The 13,050-nt window shown below is 46.4% G+C and overlaps 1 protein-coding gene and 1 pseudogene across 5 annotated transcripts in view; both read right to left on the bottom strand.

The window, feature by feature from the left end:
* FYN (FYN proto-oncogene, Src family tyrosine kinase) overlaps positions 1–3,969 on the bottom strand; it is a 208,910-nt gene extending 204,941 nt beyond the window's left edge. For 4 of the 5 annotated variants that reach the window (XM_044244332.1, XM_044244340.1, XM_044244323.1 and 1 more), the window contains exon 1: positions 3,561–3,964. The gene's annotated coding sequence lies outside the window, so the exon portion shown is untranslated. Of the gene's footprint in view, positions 1–3,560 lie in introns of all 5 variants that reach the window. The other variant, XM_044244352.1, reaches the window with a different exon arrangement.
* A 7,221-nt stretch (positions 3,970–11,190) lies between these two features.
* On the bottom strand, positions 11,191–12,224 carry LOC122903448 (annotated as a pseudogene).
* Between the last annotated feature and the right edge of the window lie 826 nt (positions 12,225–13,050).

Raw genomic sequence — 13,050 nt, 5'->3', positions numbered from 1 at the left:
GACTGTGAGCCCCTGAAGAGCAAGGACAGCAGAAGCATTCATTTTCATGACCTTATCTCCCAGTGCCTTGCACAGAATAACACACTTGGCTAATGTTTGCAGATCAGATGAATATAATGAACTGTTTATAGAAAAATATGTGGATTATTAAGTACGATGAATAGTATAGAATGCATTGCTCCAACAGTTTGGAGGCTTGTGGAAAACAGAGACTATCCAGAACACCAGCAGTCTGCCCTGCTCCTGGAGGTCTGGAAGCTCACTTACTTTCCATGGAATATGCAGGGTAGGGTTCATGGCCCCCAAGTCAGGGCAGCTGTGTGGTGAAGGGGACCCAGGCAGGATGGGCCTGCCGGGGCTCCCTTCGCATTAGCATGGCCCCCCAGGCAAGAAATTTCTCCTCTGCAGTTTGCTTACTCTCCCCTTTCAATTAAGACAAGGTAGAACTGTGATCTCTAAGGATCCTCCTAGCCACTTTGGGAGTCTTTAAATCAGCAAATAAAAAAACTGGGCCAAGAAAGATGCTCCTGGAGTAAAAGAACCATTTCAAAGTCAATGCTGGAGGTCTAAGATCACCGTATTAAAAGTAATCACTGAGTGGAAACTAGCTATTTGAACAGACAAAAAGCAAAAGTTTTTTGAAACACGTTTAAAATATAAAGATCTGACCCCATGGAATCAAAAGAATAAAGCAATGATGGGTATAGGCTCCAGGTTTCCAGATATTTTAATTCTCATCAGCCTGCAAACTCCTTGAGGGAAATGACTGCACCTTGTTGAGTGGCAACATATGACAAAGCTGCTGGCCCAAAATACATTTCTTCTTGATTTTATTTCTTAGTCAAGTGGCTATCCTGTATTTCCCAGGCTCCCCTGCAGTTAAATGTGACCACATAACTAGCCCTCATAGAAGCATAGAAGTCCGTGCATCGAAGCGGTGGGTGTCATTTCCAGGCCAAACCATTTAAAAAGTGGACTACTACATGAGGAATAATAAGTATCTATTGCTTTTGAGCCATTACATTTTCACAGGCCTATTTGTTATAGCTGTAACATTAGCTTAATGAATCCAGGTGCCTGGCACATACCAAAGATCTAAGTGAATACCAAAGACTTTAGTGAAACAGGATTAAGTAAGACCAGGTTCCTTCTCTCAATGTGCTGACTAACTAATGATGGAAGCAGAAACATGCCAAACATAATGCCCACTGCTGAAGTCTGAAAACAAAATTGGAGGCGTGGTGATTTGTTTGGAGGGGAAGATGGAGAAAGCATCAAAGACTTTTGAGCTGAGCCCTAAAGCTTAAATAGAACCCAAGCAAATCAGATGGGATTGGAGAGTCCAGACCCAGCACAAAGCATAAAGTACAGAAAGCAGAGTGTGCATTTGTTCACATTCAACCTTATCATTAAGTCTCTTTAGCTTGGTCAACACAGTGTGAGCTTATTGTGCACGGACTTTCCTTCCTGGGTCTGGCATCAAACAAACAACCCTTTGTTTTTACAGTATGCTCATTAACCTTATTGCTTTTTTTTTTTTTTAATATAAAAAGTTCCATGATGAATGTCCTTAGAAAGTGCAGAAGTAAATGTTTAATGAATCATAACTCTTTTCTAACAAAATTCTTGAAGAACAAACTTGAGGCAGATCTATTACAACCGTCAAGGAGCCACGCTCTTAGGAATCAATGGGTTTAAACTAAGTTTTCACATTATCAACTAAGCATGTAACAGTCTCTGGCTTACAAAATGGAACATTAAGCCTCTAGATTTACATTAACATTTCCTCTTTAAGAGGAACACCAAACAGATGGTTCAAAGTTCTGTCAAAAGATTCTCTATATCCTTTGCTCATAGTTAAGTACCCCCAAACCCAAGAGAGCTAACAAACCACTTCCTCCAAAAGTCTGTGAGTCCCTTCATCTGCAAGCTCAGTACCCATGGGACCAGGACTCAGGAGAAAGAGCACAAGGGTTGGAAAGTATTGCCATCGCTTGGGTGGTGAGAGGAGGGATGTGGGGTTACCTGAAGCGGGGAAGAGACATGGTCTCTAGCGGTCTTCCAAATACCAATTTATGCTGGTTTTGATTGTTGGCCCCAGAAACTTGTTTAAATATAAGGGTAAAACACCACCACTGGGCAGACAAAATTTCATTTCAAGACTTCAGCACTTCTTGGACTTCAGAGAAGAAGTCTGGCTGCCTCACTCTTATCAAACACGAATTTAATCATCTGATTCAGAAGCAAAATTCTTCTGCCCCCCAAGGCCAATTCATCCTTCCCCAGCTCTTTAGTACCTATCCCCAAAAGAGAGGAGGTTAAAACAAGGCAGAGGAGGGCTACCTTGATAGTAAAGCAACTCTTAAGACCGCTGGAATCATTTCCCCCCTTAAATCTAAGAAATACTGCAGCTGCCAGTCAACACTACTGGGTCCATGAATACAGGAAAATGATAGCACCTGCCACCCTGCAGCATCTGAGGCCTTTTATTTTTTTGGTAAATGTGGCAGGAAAGACTCTCAGAGAGAAAATCAACTGCTTTATCTGAGAGAAAGGGAAGCCCCAGTGAAGAGAAATAAGAATCATCGTGCCCATCCTTGGGTACTTTGTGCGTCTCCTCTCTGTGCACTGAAAGGGCTCTTTGTGTCACACACACACACACCCGGCGAGTCTCTGTGATTTATTAAGGGGAGGAGGGGCAAGAAGGGTGATTTTATTATCCCTCTTCTCTCTGAGTCCCAGCAAATCTCCGTCTGGGCCCAACCTCGGTGGCCTCTTTCTGGCCCAGTCCCCTCTGCCTGTGGCCGCAGAGATAAGAAAGGGGAGGCGACCAAACAAAAACCAGCCATCGATCTGGGGGAGTAGCGGGGAAATCCAGCGAGCAGGGAAGGGAGGAGAAAGGACCTGGAGGGAGCAGAAGGGGTGGGGAGGCAGAGGAAGAAGAGCGAAGGCACCAGCACGAGGGACAGGGGAAGGCTGGGTGGGTGGCGGCACAGGAAGAGTGAAGGGGAGGATGGGGGAAGTGCTAGGGAGGTGCCAGAAATAGGCAGGAGGATGCGCTGAGGAAAGCGACGACCGCAGGAGGCCAAGAGGTGGAGGAGTGGGGCAGGGGTGGGGTGGGGTCGGATGGGGTGGGGAGGGAAGCAGCACGGGGCATCAATTATTAAGTGATTACATCATCCCTGACATTAAAACAACACACACAGACCTAGTCCCCGCGGGGGGCCCCCGAAAGGAGGGCGAGGGTGGAGTCTGGGCCAGCCTCGCCCCCCAGCCAATTCCCATTCTCACCCCGCGCCCGCTCGCAGGCGAGGAAACGGGCCCCCATCCCTGGGCCACCTCAGGGCCGCACCCCGCAGAGGTGTCCTCCGGCGCGGCCGCGGGAAGACTCCGAGCGGGGGCAACTCCCCGGCAGCCCCGCGGGGCGCCCGGAGGCGGCGGCGGCCGGGAGACTGCAGCGCCGGGCCCCGCGGCGGGGGCGGCGCAGCGCGGGGGCGCGGGTGGCCGGCGTCTCCGCAGCATCCCCGCGGCCCTCCCGCGACGCATCCTCGGCCGCTTACCTGCGCGGCGCTCAGGCTCCGGAGCCCATTCACATGGTCTTCTCCCCGCCCTCCACCGGCGCGACCGAGGCGACTCCGCTGGTTCCTCGGTGGGCCCCGGGGGCCGGTGGGCCTTCCGAGAGCGCCGAGGGGGCGGCGCCGGGTATCCCCGGCCCGGCGGCCCGATCCTTCTCCGGCACGATCGGCGGCCGCCGGGCGGTGCGGCGCGGGCGGCGGCTTTGTGTGCGCCCGGAGAGCTCCCGGTGCGCTGGCTGAAGCGCCGCGCGCCCGGACGGAAGAGGACGCGCGGCTCGGAGGGCAGCCTGCCACTGCTTTCGCGGCCGGCCGGCGGGCGGGTCTCGGCGGCCTTTGGTCACGACGACCCCTCCTCCTCTCCCGCGGCAGCCCCCTCCCCGCCGGCTCCGCTCCTGACAGATGGCGCAACTGCAACAACGCGCCGCCGCCGCCGCGGCTGCTCGCAGCTACTCACGCTGATGCTCTGGCCCCTCCAGCCCCAGCCCTGAGTGAGGACGGGGCGGGCCGCACCCTGAGAGAGGCAGTCCCTGCTGCCCTATCAACGCACTCGTCGGGAGCTGCGGGCGGCTACCATTGGTGTCTGGCTCGGGGGCGGGGCTGGAAGGGGTGGGGCCACCGAGTGGGTTGAGCGTTACTGTGGCAGCGGGTATCCTGGCGTGCGTGCCGTGTGGGTTGTGAGAGGGGATGCAAGGTTGGAGGAGTGTGTATGTGCTTTTAAGGGTTGTGTGGACTTGCGAGGTAGTGGGTTTGGGCGGGGGAAGAAGGGGAGAGTGTGAGCTGCAGTTTCTGCTTTGCGGAAGGTTGCAGCTGCCACTGCAGAAAGGCATCTGTCATTCCCCCCCCCGCCCCCCAAACCATGGGAACCTGGCTTGGGAAAGGGCTATCTTGCTTTTCTGGTGTCTTTTCATTTGAAGGTGGGAGGATAAATTGGGAAAGTGTTAGTGGTGAAAACGTTTTTGCTGATCAAACTGAAGAGTGCGGAGCAAAGTAGAACTCCACCACAGAAACTTGGAAAAACCAGGAGAACCGTGGAAACCCACAACTAATATTAATAATAATAAAGGGAAAGAGGAAATTAAGATTCATCTGTTAGTCTCCTATTTTCGTATTTATCTTCAAGCATATTTATCTTCAAGCAAAAATCTGCAGGAAATATTACTGAAATAGGGGGAGGGGTGGAGAGGGCAGGTGACCACTTAGGAATCTGAAATCACAAAGTAGAAATTTGTTGGTATAAATTTTCCCCAAATCATGTTTAATTGTAGCTATTGGTTGTCTTTGGTTTCTCGTGACATTTAGCCTTCTCATACTTTATTCCTTCACGGAATCTGAGCTTCTGCTCAGATTTTCCTTGTTGAAATAATAGCTAGTTTCATATACAGTCGGGAGTGCATCAGTCTTTATTTCCTATCCAGCTTTTCTATGGCAGGATGTAACTTCATAAAAAGAAACACTTTGGCTTCCTGATTTTCTTTATAGTTAATTCCTGTTTACTGAAAATTCTCCTTTAAGGCATGCTCAGATTCATTCTCCTTAGTGATTTTGGCAAGAACCTTACCCTCCCCCCTCAGCAAATCTAATGTTCTGAGAAATAGAAGTGAATTAGCGTCCGCTTCTATGCTCAAAATCTATATTACCTTTCCGGCCCACTAATTTTTTTTTAACAGTAGTTTAAAACTATCAATCACTTTTGCTGATTTCTTTTTGTACACAGTACTTTGAAATAAGTTGTCTGGGGGACCTGGTTGGCTCAGTCAGAAGAGCTCCTGACTCTTGATTTGGGGATTGTGAGTTCAAGCCCAACAGTGGGTGTAGAGATTACTAAATAAATAAATAAATGAAAACTTTTTTTTTTTTTTAGAAATTGGCAACATTTATTAAAGGATCCCCATTTTATGGATAAGGAAACTGAGGACAAGAGAACTTAATAACTAAACTCAAGGTGATCGTACAGGGTAGTTACCATGGGGTGTTACTTCCTCCTTAAACAAAGTGATAAGTGAAACCATGTTTAAATTACATGTCTGGTAATTCATTCCACAGCCCCAAGAAATGGAACCACAACAAGAACTAGAGGATTTCCATACAAGAGAAAACCAACTTCATCTAGCCAAGAATATGTTGATCTCAAGAGAAGGGACTCTCCTTCCTTAGTACTAGCCTGACATGGCTGTCCTCGATTTGAATTGGGATGGAGAGGCAATGGTCCTCAAACCTTAGCGTTTTTCAGAATTACCAGAAGGGACTTGTTAAAATGCAGATTGGTGTTCCCCAATCCCACAGGGTCTGATTCAGTAGGTTTGAAATGGGGCCCAAGAATCTGTACCTCTAACAGTTCCCTGGTGTTGTCAATGCTGCTGGTCTGGGTACCACGTCTTGAGAACTGCTGGTCTAGAACCAGGCTGTCCAATGTGGCAACCACTAGCCACAAGTAGCTGTTAAGTACCTGAAATGTACTTGTGTATTTGAAATGTGGCTGGTGCAAATTAAGATACGCTGTAAATAGAAAAGACATATTGGATTTCAAATATTTAGCATGAAAAAAAGAAATGTAAAACATCGAATTAATTTTTATATGGATTACATGTTAAGAAGATAGTAGTCTGAATGTACTGTGCTCCCTAAAGTAGATCATTAAATTTTGCTTCACATATTTGTTTTTATTTTTAAATGTAGCTACTAAAGAATATTTTTAAAAGATTTGTGTATTTATTTGAGAGAGAGAGAGAGAGAAAGAGAGAGAGAGAGAGAGCACATGCAGGGGGAAAGGCAGAGGGAGAAGGAGAGAAAGTCTCAAGCAGACTCCCTGCGAAGTGCAGAGTATGGGGTTGGGCACAGGCCACAGGCCAGAGGCTCAAGGCATGGGGGCCCAAGGTAGGGCTCGATCCCAGAACCCTGAGCTCATGACTGGAGTTGAAACCAAGAATCGGACACTTTTAACAGACTGAGCCACCTAGCTACCCCACTACTAGAGAATTTTGAATAGTATATGCGGCTCACATGACATTTCTATTGGATAGCAGAGTTTCTGATTCCCTCTCCATAGCACACACTGTCAGCGTCTTGATGAGGCAAACCACTTAGTCTTTCTGGATCTTTGTGTTCTCATACACAAAATAGGGGAGTAGTAAAACTGATCTCATACTACTTTGTGAAGACTAAATGGGCATGGAAGCAGTTTATGCATACCTTCTTCCTTTTTTAAAGATAAACGGTCCTGTACTCTCAGGAAAACCACTCTTAAGATAGGGACCTCCTTGGTATCCCACCTTGGATTCAACTTATCTTATGTGAAACCTGGAGTAGGTGGGGTAAGACGACTCCCAGTTTAAGGTTTCTTCAAGAAGAGTCACTTTTTAGTATCTGACTCTAATAGCTTCTTGATCTAATTAGTGAACAAAAAGAACAGACAATGCAATTAAAATGACAGATTAACCTGCTTCATCCTGTTTTTGTAATTCTTTCCTTGCCTACCTTTTTATCTGTTGCCCTTCTTAAAAGTCATTTTAAATGGATTTGGCCTCCTCAGGAGAATTTGCTAATGGCCTGAACAAGTATACAGAGTACTAGGAGGGATTTGGATACTATTACCCATTTTGATCTACTGTGCAGGTGTCTGCAGACACCATGATTAAAGGTCCATGGCACTGTCCCCAGCCTACCTGTGAGAAGTCATATTGTCCTCTGCACCCCTGATTTCTTTAAATTTTCTTATGGATAGTTTGTATTTTATACATATATATATATATATATATACACTATATATATGTATTATATATTGTATTATATAAATTAGAATGTAGGCATTGTTCTAGAATTTTGCTTTGATATGGCTAGTATTAGTTACTTTTATTTTTTCCCATTTTTATGTTTCTATTTCTTTACCTTAAAGTTTCCTATTTCTATCTGGGCTTTATTTTGTCTCACCTGAATTTCTTATCTTCTTGCTTTTAAAAGTAACATTTTTCTTATTTTTGATTTTGTTAGTTAAAATATTTTCTCCCCTAATGGTTACATTTAGGTTTAATGTTCTCTTAAATGTTATCTCAATAGCAACACATATGACAAGGGTAAGCGTCCAGAATATAGAGTTCTTACAAATCAACAAGAAAATAAAGATGAACACTCTGGTTGAAAAACACCGAGCAAAAGAAATGCATCTCCAAATGGCTGGTACACATGTAAAGGGATTCAACTTCCCTTGCAACCAAAGCAATGCAAAGATAGTTTTTTCTCCCTGCACAGCTGGCCAAAGACATAAAGGATGTAGGGAAATGGATAAGCACACCCTAATGTTAACTGGCATAGCACTTCCAGAAGACAGTTTACTACCGTTTCTGAAAAGTATATGCCTTTGACCCAGCAATTTTGCTTCTGGGAAAGAACATAACAAGTTTGCAAAAATATATGTGTGATGTGAGTAATTGGAACATTGTTTATAATAGTGAACAACTGAGAAAAGTCCATTGGTAAGAGATTGGGTATATAAACTATGCTATGATAGAACACTCCGAAGTCAAGAAAATAATGGTGATGGCATTTATTTATTTTTTTTTGTGGAGAATAAATTAATATGTGTGTATATGTGTCTCTATATATGTATTTTTATGTAAACATATTCCATTGTTCTAAAATTATAAATGTAAATTTTCATAAGAAAGCATGCAAGTACATACATAGAAATTTTAAGAGTGATATTCCCCAAGTTATCAAGTTATAGGTCATCATTTTTTTAAATCTTTTTCTTAATTTTCTGAACTTTTTGTATTGGGCACCCATTATCTCACAGAGGAAACAATAAAAGTTAAACTTTTTCCTGTCTTTGATACTTTAATTTTCCCTTTTGTCCTTCTTTTATTTGCCCCGCTGATTTCTGCCCCTTTGAAGGAGTCTTGCCACAAGGGTGTATGCAGGAGAACCTCCCTGCCAGGGCCAAGAGGGTTAGAGACCTTTTGGTCCCACCTGCCCACACCCACCCTTCTAGCTTCTGGTGGACCTCCTTGGCACTTGTCAGAATGATTCTCAAAAAAACTTTACTGAGGGGCGCCTGGGTGGCTCAGTGGGTTAAGCTGCTGCCTTCGGCTCAGGTCATGATCTCAGGGTCCTGGGATCGAGTCCCGCATCGGGCTCTCTGCTCAGCGGGGAGCCTGCTTTCTCCTCTCTCTCTCTGCCTGCCTCTCTGCCTACTTGTGATCTCTCTCTGTCAAATAAATAAATAAAATCTTTAAAAAAAAAAAAAAAACTTTACTGACTCTGAGAGCAGAAGGATGCTAGGAAACTAGCCCCAGAGCTAACCTCTCTGTATCTGGTACACCTGGTTTACCATGAAATTCTTGCTTCTGACATCTCATATCATCAAGTTCTTATAGAAAGAGCTACATACTTTAAAATCCATAATGTTCAGAATATAGCCAATAGTAGGAGATGGTCCTGGGAAAATTTCATGTGGAACGGGAAGGACCCTCCCTACTACACCCCGGCTTGAGTTTAGGAAAGGGGGTAGGAGTAGGTGGTATCAGACCCGCCTTTGGAAGAAGACCAGCCAAGCTGCTGACACTGGGATTCTAGTGGTACTTTATTCCAGCTCTCTCATGTTCAATTTTACCCAGTCTGAATAGTTGCTCCTCTTGGCAGGTCACAGCAGAGCCTTCTTGGTGTGTGGCTCCTCAATTCCCTTCCCTTTTAAAAAGATGGAAACTGGGCTAAATAGATAGGAGTTATCATGAATGAGGTTCTACTGTCCAAGTCCACTGACCTCTGCTGTGTGCTCTTAAGGTCTCAGGGTTATTACTGGGCAAGCTGGGCCTGTTAGGGAGAAAGAATTTGGCTTACAGAGGAAGAGAGGCCAGATCCCATCCAATCCACAGGGAGAGTGGGAAAGGTGGTGATGATTGAGGATGGTCTTCTTTGATTCTTTGCCTGACGCCCCAAAGGAGGCCTGGATTACTGTCTGGGGATGGGACTAAGTCAACCTTGAAGGTCCCAGTGGAAACACTTTTGATTTTACGTATCTGTTTTCCAACAGCTCTTCTACAGGAGCCCTTGTAGGAGTCTAACTAGAGAGGCTCTCTTGTCATAGGATGGCCTGTCCCTTTCTTTCACATCCTAAATAGCTGTCCCTCCCACTCTGACCAGACTTGATAACTCACTTGTATCTATTTTCTGGCTACACTCCATGCAGTGATAGTGCCTGAAGTTCCTCCTGTGTGGCTGAGACTGTAGGGCAGATAACTGGATCGGAAGCCTCAGATTTCCCTGTTTGCGGGCATAGGTTGGTTAGGCCTGATCACTGGGTGTGCGGAACCTGATTTACTGTCCCTGGGGAGACATTCAAGACCTACATAGTGAGGTTCAACAGGAACTCTGTGCGCACGTGCGTGTGTGTGTGTGTGTGTTTGGTCGGGTAGAGCTCCTAGAGTGTGCCCTTGATGACTCAGATATTTTCTGGTCATAGCCTGATACAGTCCTAAAGAAAAGAAGATAATGTCTCAAATTTCTTTTTTTTCTTTTTTTTAAGATTTTATTTACTTATTTGGCAGACAAGTAGGCAGAGAGGCAGGCAGAGACAGAGAGAGGAGGAAGCAGGCTCCCTGCTGAGCAGAGAGCCCAATGTGGGGCTCGATCCCAGGACCTTGGGACCATGACCTGAGCCGAAGGCAGAGGCTTTAACCCACTGAGCCACCCAGGTGCCCCATGTCTCAACTTTCTAATTACTTTAGTGATCTACATCTGTATGAAATGTGGATTTTATAACATTTATCTCGCCACTTTGAAGAGTTCAAATAGTCTATGTGTCAGGTTGTCAAAGGAAAAGAATGAACAGACAAAAGTAAATTACTTTATCAGTCAAAGTTCTCGGTTACAAGCATTAAAAACTCTGTCTATTTTAAGCAGAAAAGGAGCTTATTAGAAGGATATTGGGTATCTCATAGAATCAGTGTGAGGACTTGAAAAGGAGGCTCAACAGATAAGTAGGAATCGGGAATTACCACCCAAGGGCACATCTGAGGGCCAGTCAGGAGGTCTCTTGGGACTGTCCCACGGCCAAGGTCTTCTGCCACTCCTGGAGATGGATTCCACATTGTCTCTTCATTCTCGTCTCACTTGCTGAAGACTCAGATTCTCGGGTGACAGCATCCTGCAGGAGGGTCCTACTGCAGGTGTTGGGGGCGTTGGAGAGAAGAAGGCAAAGGAGGGGAACAGGTATCTGGCTTTATTCAGCTGCTGTGGAAAATAGTAAGACCTTGCCCCTAGCCAACTCAGATGATAGGACTCTTTCCAAAATAGGAGGGGAAGTGGGATATTGGGCCATAATTTCAAAAACGACTATGCCCCTCCCCCTGTAATTGTTCACCCATATCTCTATGAACCTCAAATTTCCATAATTGAGTGCCACTGATCTTTTTTTTTTTTTTTTTTGAGTTGGCTGGGTACAGTATACTTTATTGATGATACATGACAAGGCAGGGCTCCCCAAGCCCCTCCCCTTCTTCAGGGGGTCTGGGATGGAAATAGTGGAGGTTGGGAGATTCTCAGTGTTTTGGGGGACAAGTTGGGGCAGGGATTCCCCAGCAGCTGAGGGTCTCTCTCTTCCTCTTGCTCTGGCTGGGGCTGGTGGTTCAGGGGGCTCTTACTCCCTGGAGGCCATGTGGACCATAGGGCCCACCAGCCGGTTGCTGTAGCCAAATTCATTGTCATACCAGGAAATGAGCTTGACAAAGTGGTCATTGAGAGCAATGCCAGCCCCAGCATCGAAGGTAGAGGAGTGGTTGTCACTGTTGAAGTCGCAGGAGACATCCTGGTCCTCAGTGTACCCCAGGATGCCCTTAAGGGGGCCCTCTGATGCCTGCTTCACCACCTTCTTGATGTCTTAATATTTGGCAGCTTTCTCCAGGCAGCAGGTCAGATCCACAACAGACACTTTGGGGGTGGGGACACGGAAGGCCATGCCAGTGAGCTTCCTATTCAGCTCAGGGATGACCTTGCCTACAGCCTTGGACGTACCAGTGGAAGCAGGGATGATGTTCTGGGCAGCCCCTCGGCCGTCTCATGCCACAGCTTCTCAGAAGGGCCGTCCATAGTCTTCTGGATGGCAGTGATGGCATAGACAGTGGCCATGAGTCCCTCCACAATGCTGAAGTTTTCATGGATGACCTTGGCCAGAGGAGCCAAGCAGTTGGTGGTACAGGAGGCATTGCTGACAATCTTGAGGGAGTTGTCATACTTCTCATGGTTCACACCCATCACGAACACGGGGGCGTCAGCAGAAGGAGCAGAGATGATGACCCTCTTGGCCCCGCCCTTCAAGTGAGCCCCAGCCTTCTCCATGGTGGTGAAGACCCCAGTGGACTCCACAACATACTCAGCACCAGCATCGCCCCATTTGATGTTGGCGGGATCTCGCTCCTGGAAGATGGAGATGGACCTCCCTTTGATGACAAGCTTCCCGTTCTCAGCCTTGACTGTGCCGTGGAATTTACCGTGGGTAGAATCATACTGGAACATGTAGACCATGTAGTTGAGATCAATGAAAGGGTCGTTGATGACGACAATATTCACTTTACCAGAGTTAAAAGCAGCCCTGGTGACCAGGCGCCCAATATGGCCAAATCCGTTCACTCCGACCTTCACCATTGTGTCTCCGGCACGCGGCTGGCACTGCACCTGAAGATGCGGCTGTCTGTTGAACGGGGAAGAGCAGAGAGCGCCACTGCTCATTTAACAAAAATTTCTTCCTTTCCAGTTATGGTTCTGTTTTCTGGCAAGAAGGGGACAGGCCAGGTCCCACACTGACATTTCTCCAGCAAGGTGTACAGTACCTTCTTGAACATAATGTCTCACATGAATGATCTTTAACTTTCGTTTATTCTACATTCACGTGGGAGGTAGCTGTCTCTGGGAGTGAAGGGTTTATGACAGGTCTTATAGGGATGTGAAGCTTCTGAGGAATGGGAGTATGGGTAGAATTTTTACCCTGACTCTTACCCTGAGAGGCAGCATAGGAAGCTCATAAGAGGGTCTGTCAGCTCTAGTCTCTTCCTGTTTATTATTGTCCTTCACGTAGGAGACATTCTTCTTGTGGTTTCCCAGCACACAGTGATTCCCATTTTGGGGGAATAGCTCCCAAAAACCCAGAGGGGGCTTCGAGAGACCAGGTCTTTGTGAAGTGACCTTATAACACCGTAGCCTAGCCATTGCCATGGAGGTAGGCGCTTATCCCATAAAGAGCCAAGTATTACTTACCAAGAATTTAAAAATTAGATCAGAGATATACAGACTTGAGTGTATTTACAGGAATAGCCAGCTGCCATCACAAACCATCCCCAGATCTCTTTGGCTGTACCTAGCCAAGATTTGGCTGGGTTTTTGTTGGGCAACTTTTCACAAAGTGACTCAGGGACCTAGGCACCCTTCACAGAGGATTTCACTGGATTCTTTTCATACCACTGGGAAACAAGGGAAAAGAGAGAATTGC

Source organism: Neovison vison, chromosome 1 (assembly GCF_020171115.1).
Source record: "Neovison vison isolate M4711 chromosome 1, ASM_NN_V1, whole genome shotgun sequence".
NCBI lineage: Eukaryota > Metazoa > Chordata > Mammalia > Carnivora > Mustelidae > Neogale > Neogale vison.
This window is presented reverse-complemented; position numbering and strand designations above follow the sequence as displayed.